Below are 8,237 nucleotides of genomic sequence, written 5' to 3' on the forward strand. Positions count from 1 at the left end.
CTCGGGGGGGGGGAGAAGGCTTGGTGGACTGAGCTCAGGCCTCGCTGCCATTGCCATGGGGTGGCGGGAGAGGTTTGGCAAGCCCAGCAACTCAGAGCCACACAGGCCTCGCCACCGTTGCCAGGGGAAAGTTTAGCAGGCCCGGCGGCTCGGAGCCGCATGGGCCTCGCTGTCGGAGCCAGGTGGGGCGGGGGAGAAGGCTTACCTGCGGTGGCTTCCTCCTCTGCGTGGACCTCTCCCCACCACCACCACCACGAGTATCACGGGTCACCACTTCTTGTGCTTATCTAATTCCCTCTTGAAGCCATCCATGCTTGTAGCCACCGCCACCTCCTGTGGCAGTGCATTGCCCAGCAGTTTGACGTGCTGGAATCGACGAGCAAAACCTTTCTCAGTCGGCTCCCCTCTGCCTCTCAAGCCCTTGTTTAAAACCTGGCATTCCACGGCAGCAGGGTTAGAAAGGATATTTGCCCGAGACCCTGGAGAGCTGAACATGTGAAGCTGCCATTGACTGAACCAGACCACCGGTCCGCCACGTCAGTCTCGTCTACTCAGACCGGCGGTGGCTCTTTAGCGCCTCAGGCACCTACTTCCTGGTCCTTTTAACTGGATCCGCCGAAGATTGAACCGGGACCTTCTGCAGGCCAAGCAGAGGCTCTGCTGCTCAGCCACGGCCCCCTCCACAATACCTCTCAGACCAGATGACACAAGAGCAGCTGATGGGCTGACTCTCTACAAGCAGGGCCGGCTCATCATAGACAATTTTTAGGCAGCGGCCTAGAGCGGCCTCTTAAGAGGGGGTGCCTCCCAGCATGCCACCCTGCCCCTCCCGGATTGCCCTGCAAGCCGCGCCGCATCCGCCGCGGCATAAGTCAGTCCAAACCTCTCCAGGGCCAAAGCGTGGCCACAATCCTGCCCTCCCCCAGCCGGTGATTAGGGGCCACCAGCAACCCCCCCCCTTTCGCACCGCTCTTTGCCTCCTTCGCCCCCCCCCTTCTCCAATTATCAAACCAAGCGTTGCGGAATGTTTAAGCTTCCTCCTTCCACCTCTGCTGCAAGAAGCACTCCTCGGTGACTGTTTACTCAGGGGGTGCCAGAAGGTAGCCTCGCCTAGTGTGCAAAAAAACCTGGAGCCAGCCCTGTACGGTACAAGGCCCCATTGGTCTGCTCACAGATGCAGGAGTTGTGGTGCAGAACCGCCTGGTGAAAGATGCACCCTCTGGCTCTCTGTCGGGGATACAAGAATTAGCATCCTCAAGACCTGTGTTTGTAGAGGTGCCGCTGGGGTAGTGCCAAGTCCAAGGAGAGCTGGTGTCTCCGGAGCGGCACCCACTTCCGGCTGTGCCCTGGAGTCCTTGGGGGGCTCTTGACCCTTAGCCTCACCAGCCCTTAGCAACCTGAAACTGCTGGAAGGCGAGAGGATTTGTGTGTGCTGGAAAGCACTTCACGGCCCCTCCGATGGGGTCTTTCGCCTCCCGTGGAACAGCACTCAGGTTTTAATGGTGCCATAAAACTCCCCACCGGGAGCCCTAATTACACTGCCTAATCCCCTTTTCCTGAGGCTCCCGGCCCCATTGTGGCAGAGGAGGGGATTTGTTAATGGAGAGAGGGACAGGAAACGGCCCAATCCTCTCCCCTGCCGAGCCCCGGCTAACCTTCCGCAGACCCCAGAGCCCTTCTCCCCACTCCCGGGGCTCCAGGCAGGTGCAAAAAATGGCTCTTTGTCCAGGTCTGGAGACTGTAACTTCTCTGTCAGGGGCGAGGAAACACACCCCCCCCCCGGAAACGAGAGCTGGGGGGAGTCACGTTTGTTCTTACACCACAAATTTCTTTTAATCATGAAGAATCAACCAGCAGCTTTTCGTGTTGAAAAATTCTGTGCCGTCAGAAAGCTCACATGCTTTAACCTGTGTGTCTCTGTGTGTGTGTGTTCCAGATTCTCCTCCATCTATTTATATATCCCCCACTTTTCTCCCCAGTGGAGACCCAAAGTAACTTACAACTTTGTTCTCCTCTCCTTTTCATCCTCACAACAACCCTGTGAAGTAGGCTAGGTTGAGAGAGTGGGACTGGCCCAAGGTCACCCATCAAACTTCCATGGCAGAATAGGAATTCGAACCTGGGTCGGTCCAAATATCCAACAATAAAGTGAAAACCCAAGGTGAAACCTCCCACTAACTACCTCCCCTAAAAGCAGGGTGCTTTTTTTGGAAAAAGAGGTGCCAGAACTCTGTTCCGGCGCGTTCTCTCAGGGGGGAAAAAAGGTAAAGGTTTCCCTTGCTCGAAAGCCAGTTGAATCCGACTCTAGGGTTGCGGTGCTCATCTCTGTTTCCAAGCCGAAGAGCCAGCACTGTCCGAAGACGTTTCCGTGGTCATGTGGCCGGCATGACAAGATGCCAAGGTGCAGGGAATGCTGTTACCTTCCCACCAAAGTGGTACCTGTTTATCTACTTGCAATTTCTTGCTTTCGAACTGCTAGGTTGGCAGGAGCTGTAACTAGAGATAGTTCACTCCGTCGTGCGGCACTTGCCCTGCCTCAAACTAAAAGGTGCAAACTCTTAAAATTCAGAAAAGGCCACCCATTTGCCATCCGAGTGCTGGCACAAAACTCTACTCAAAGGAGGTTCAGCTCCACGGCTTCTTTAGTAAGGGAGGCCTGGCTTCACTTCCTGGGCCTTGCCAGAGGGGCCGTCAAGGGATGCCAACTCCAGACTGGGGAACTTGGGAATCTGGGGGGGGGGTGGACCCTAGGGAGGGCAGAGTTTGGAGCGGGGAGGGCCCTCAGCAGGGTTTGACGCCATGGACTCTGCCTTCCAAACTAGCCATTTTCTCCAGGGGAGCTGATCTCCGTAGTCTGGAGGTCTCCAGGCCCCACCTGGAGACTGGCAACCATAGAGTCACCTGCATCGCTTCCAGCCAGCCCTTGTAGAGGCAGAGGGGATTATGGAGAAGGCACAGAGACACCTCTCCTGCAGGGGAGGGCGTGTCCCATAGATGGCGAGGGGCAGAGACCTAGACTTGAGTGGGGGGGCTGAACAGGGAGAAGGAGAAGAAGAGATTGGATTTATGCCCCGCCCTTCACTACCCAAAATAGTCTCAGAGGGGCTCACAAACTCCTTTCCCCTCCCCTCCCCACCACAGACAGACACCCTGTGAGGCAGGTGGGGCTGAGAGAGCTCTGACAGAAACTGCTCTTTTTCAAGAACAGCTCTGACAGAACTGTGGCTTGCCCAAGGTCATCCAGCCAGGTGCAAGTGGAGGAGTGGGGAATCAAACCCGGTTCTCCCAGATTAGAGTCCGCGCACTGAACCACTCCACCAAGTCCGCGCACTGAACCACTGGCACCAAACTGGAGGGGCAGGCTAGCCCGATCTCATCAGAACTCAGAAGCTCAGCAGGGTCGGCCCAGGTCAGGCCTTGGAGGGGAAACCACTGAGCAAGTCCAGGATTCCTGCGCAGAGGCAGGCCAGGGCAAACCACCTCTGAACGCCTCTTGCCTTGAAAACCCTACAAGGTCACCACAAGTCAGGTATGACTCCACGGCAAGGGGGGAAGGTCTCTATTGTGTAGTGGGTTGCCGCATGGATGAACGACAGAGACTGGCGTAGTGCATAGCACGCTTTATTTGGTACACAACAAAAGACAAGGTCTAACGGCCGGCAGGCCAACTATATACACTCCAGGGACACACCCCTGGACCCCGTTGGTGGGTTTGAATCTCCCGCCACGGTGCCCATTGGTTCCCCAGTGGAGGGACTAGGAGCCTAGTCCCCATTGCTCTTCCAGAGTCAAGCTCGGGCTGTTCGCTGTCTCCCCAGTGGCAGTCAGCATACACAACAGTCTCTCAAATATGTGGCCTCAAGTCGAGAAGCACCTTGGACTTCTAACAGTCAGCAGTCATTGTAAACGGTGGTAAGAGGCGCCTGCACACCACTCCATCTAAAAGGGAGGTTGCTGCATTCAACACAACTCGAAGCATCTTGGATTACATTCAAGGGCAGCCCCAAACACCACGTATTACAGTAATCCATCCAGGAGGACCTAGAGTTTCATTTGAAAATGATCCCCCCCCCTTTTTTTTTTTTGCACCGTTCAATGACCCTGGACTAAGGAGCTGTATGACTCGTCCTTCGTTAGTTTGGGCGAGATTAAGTCCTTGAGGAGCCGATGGGTCTGGATTCCGCAGTGGCTCAGCAGGTAAGCCTTCTTCATCGCGTCATCCACCACCTTGTGGATGGTGAAGCGGCTCTCCAGCGTGTCCAGCCAGGTGTCCCACAGCGAGGGCTGGGAGAGATCGAAAGCGGGCAGGCTTTCTGTTGCGGTCGCGGTCGCCATTGTACTGTCGCCACGTGGTGGGGTGGCCTCTGGAACGGCGATGGCGTCGGGAGCGTTGTGGAGGCCGCTGCTGCTCTCGGGGTCAGCAGGGAGCGAAGCGGAGCCGGGAGCTGCGCGATGAGCGGTTGCCGGAGAGCTGGGAAGCGAAGCGGCGCGGTTCCCGGAGGTCTCGGCGTCGGGGCTCGGTGCGGTGCTCGCGTTGGCGTCCGGGTCTTTGTTCATGGGGTCGTGGATCCCACCTTCGTCGCCAGTGAAAAGTATGCAGACGGAGAGTGATTTCAGCTAAGCATACCTTTATTTAGTTCAGGACAAAGACGAAGGGACCAGCTCGCAGGCTGGTTATATAGGTTCAGAAAACCCGCCACCAAGTACACCTAAACACACCCCCTACTCCCGATAGGCTATTTACAGTAACCGGGCGACCATTGGTCTCCCGGCTGAGAAGCTGGCCCTTTGATTGGGCCGGCTAGGATCCTACGGACCCATTGTCTTTGGACGTGAAGCTATTGAAGAGTTGTGCCTGGCCAGCCCAGGCAAGTCCGGGCATGTCAGGCTGAATACATTACAGCCGGCAGAGCATCCCGGCAGAGCCGGACCCCCCAAACTCCAGCTCCCCGGCTTGGGCCAAGTCAAGAAGAGGCAGCAGGAGGTAGTCAGAGATCCACAGCACTGGTTGTCACATAGCACATGTCGCGCAGTGTGCGTCACCGGGTCAGCTTTCCACCAAAGCTCCAAATTGCGCCCTGCTAAGATCCCACTGCAGAAAACCACACTTACACAGTTCTTGTGGTTAACTATGTACAGTGATTTATTTCCAATATATACAGCTCTCTCCATCAAAGTGCTCCGCCATAAGCTCATATAAATAGAAGGAATACAATGTGCAGACTACATACACTTATATACCCTTGACCAGCCAATCAGCTTACTGCTGAGTCACAGTGAGATAGCTCAGCTTAGCTCCAGTCAGAACCGGTTTGCTCTGGTTCATTGGACTGTCAGACACCTGTCAAATAGATTGGCATGATCACACATACTGAGGACTTATACCTGTCAACACTGGTAGGGGCCCAGCGAGTTAGTGGGGGGAAGGAAAGGGCATGACTCTGTGCAGCTCCCGTTTCAGACATTCAAGCACAGTGTGCTCCTGAATCATAGAATCATAGAATGTTAGAGTTGGAAGGGACCTTGCAGGTCGTCTAGTCCAACCCCCTGCACTCTGCAGGAGCACAGTCGAAAGAGGGCCCTACCACATACCCGAAAGATGGTCATCCAGCCTCAGCTTGGAAACGTCCAGCGAAGGAGCATCCACCACCTCCCAAGGCAGACTGTTCCACTGCTCAACCACTCTCACAGTTAGGAAGTTTCTCCTGATATTTAGCCGATAACGACTCCCTTGTAATTTCCACCCATTAGATCTAGTCTTGCAATCTGGAGCAAGAGAGAATAGATCCGCTCCACCTTCTACATGACAGCCCTTCAGATACTTGAAGACTGCAATCCTGTCCCCTTGAAGCCTTCTCTTTCCCAGGCTAAACCCAACTCTTTCAGCCTTTCCTCGTAAGACTTGGACTCCAACCCTCTCACCCTCCTGGTTGCCCTCTTCTGGACTCGCTTGAGCTTGTCATCATCCTTCGAGCTTGTCAACATCCCTCAAAAAGAGCAGTTTGTGTCAGAACTCTCTCAGCCCCGCCGACCTCACAGGGTGTCTGTTGTGGGGAGGGGAAGGGAAAGGAGTTTGTAAGCCACTCTGAGACACCTTTGGGTAGTGAAGGGCGGGGTATAAATCCAATCTCTTCTTCTTCTCTTCTTCTTAAAATGTGGTGCCCAAAACTGGACACAGGACTCCAGGTGAGGCCCTAGAGATGTAAAATTTCCGGAAATTTTAAAGCTCGGAAAAAAACCCGTTTTTTTTCCGGGAAAAAACGGAAATTTTCGGAAAAATTGAAAAAAATGCTACATTAGCATTTCTTTTGTCTTTTCTAGATTGAAAGTCATTCTATAACTTTAGGAACATAAAATATGACTATGGACATTTTTACTTGGCATGAAATTATCACAACTAGCATATTAAAAATATAGTGTATCTAAACAATTATTACAAACAGAATACCCATCCACATGCAAAAACAAAACTGAAACTTTTTTATTTTCTTCTGACAATCGCACCTCCTAAAGGAAGAAATGCATCTTGTTCTTGCATTGGAGAGTTCAGTTTGTAACCTAGGACTTAATTGTCAGTGCACAGAAATTAGATCAATCTGATACCATATATATGTGTGTGTGTGTGTGTGTGTGTGTGTGTGTGTGTGTGTGTGTGTGTGTGTATAAGAAATGATTTGGAAAATATTTGAACACCTTGTCTTAAAATATGTTATTCATCATGTTAAAATAAAATGTTCCATAATCAATTTTTTTTCTTTTCTTTTTTCAATTTTTCCAATTTTTCGGAAAAAAACCAAAAAGGCTTCAGGAAAAAAACAGGGAAAAAAACGTTTTTTTTCCGGGCCTTCACATCTCTAGGCCTGACCATAGCCGAATAGAATGGAACGACCACCTCCCTTGATCTGGACACAATGCTTCTGTTAATGCATCCTAAGATTGCATTCACTTTCTTCACAGCCACATCGCACTGCAGGCTCATGTTTAGCTTGTGATCAAGCTTACTGCTTGATCACAAGCTAAACCCAGATCCCTTTCACACGTGCTGCTGTCAAGCCAAGTCCCTCCCATTCTATATCTGTGCCTTTGATTTTTTGTACCTAAGTGTAGGACTTTGCACTTATCTCTATTGAAATTCATTTTATTTGTCTCAGCCCACTGCTCCAGCCTATCTAGATCATTTTGAACCCTGGCTCTGTCTTCTTCAGCATTAGCAATCCCACCGGGCTTCGTGTCACCTGCAGATTTGATAAGCATCCCCCTCCATGTCTTCATGAATCAGAACAGGGCCTGCTTCCCCGGACCTTAGCAGAGTGGCAGGCAGCCATTCTCGGGCAGCTGCCAAAGGGTGACAGGTAAGGACCCCAGACCTTTGGGGGAAAGGCGACCCAAGATCTGGATTCCTGGAGTAAAAGTAGCTATTGACAGATGGCCGGCAGTACCAATTCGTCAGGAGAAATATTGGTCTGCCCCATTCTTGGGCCTGTAACTGCAGCTTGGTGTACAGGGAAGAGGTGAGGCTTTCCGTGCCTCGAGAAGAAACGCGGTCACTTACTCGTGTCTACAGGTCAAGCGGCTTTCGAGGGCACAGCTCCAGGCGAGGGCAGAAAAGATGACTCTTCAGAATCCACCCACAGGATGGAAAACCCGGCTTGGCTCAGAAGAACGTGAGAAGAGCCCTGCTGGATCAGATCACGGGACCATTTAGACAAGCATCCAGTTTCAAACGGTGGAGAACCAGTTCCTCTGGAACACCAGTAGAAAGGGCATCGAAGCAAAGGCCTTTCCTGCCTGTTGCCTCCTGGAACAGGTACCCGGAGACTTCCTGCCTCTGCGTCCAGAGGTTTCCTCCAGTCCATGGCGAGTAACCACTGATGGTTTTCTCCTCCATGAATCTGGCTAACCCCCTTTTAGAGCCATCTTCATTCGTGGCCATCTCTACCTCCTCTGGCAATCAGTCCCACCACTGAATTACTCTTTGAGAGTATTTCCTTTGCCTCCCCTGACCCTAATGCCCATCATTGGGTGCCCCCCCAAGTGTTAAGGGAGAGGGTTAAAAGCTCCCTATAACCACTCTCTTCACCCCATGCATAATTTTATAAACCTGTATCATAACCCCGGAGCTGCGGTGGCTCAAGTGGTTAAGACACTGAACTGCAGGCTGGAAGGTCAGTAGTTCAGCAGTTCGAGACCCAAGTGCCGCGTGACGGAATGAGCTCCCATCTCTAGTTCCCGCTCCT

Source organism: Gekko japonicus, unplaced genomic scaffold (assembly GCF_001447785.1).
Source record: "Gekko japonicus isolate JY-2015 unplaced genomic scaffold, Gekko_japonicus_V1.1 scaffold2437, whole genome shotgun sequence".
Taxonomy (NCBI): domain Eukaryota; kingdom Metazoa; phylum Chordata; class Lepidosauria; order Squamata; family Gekkonidae; genus Gekko; species Gekko japonicus.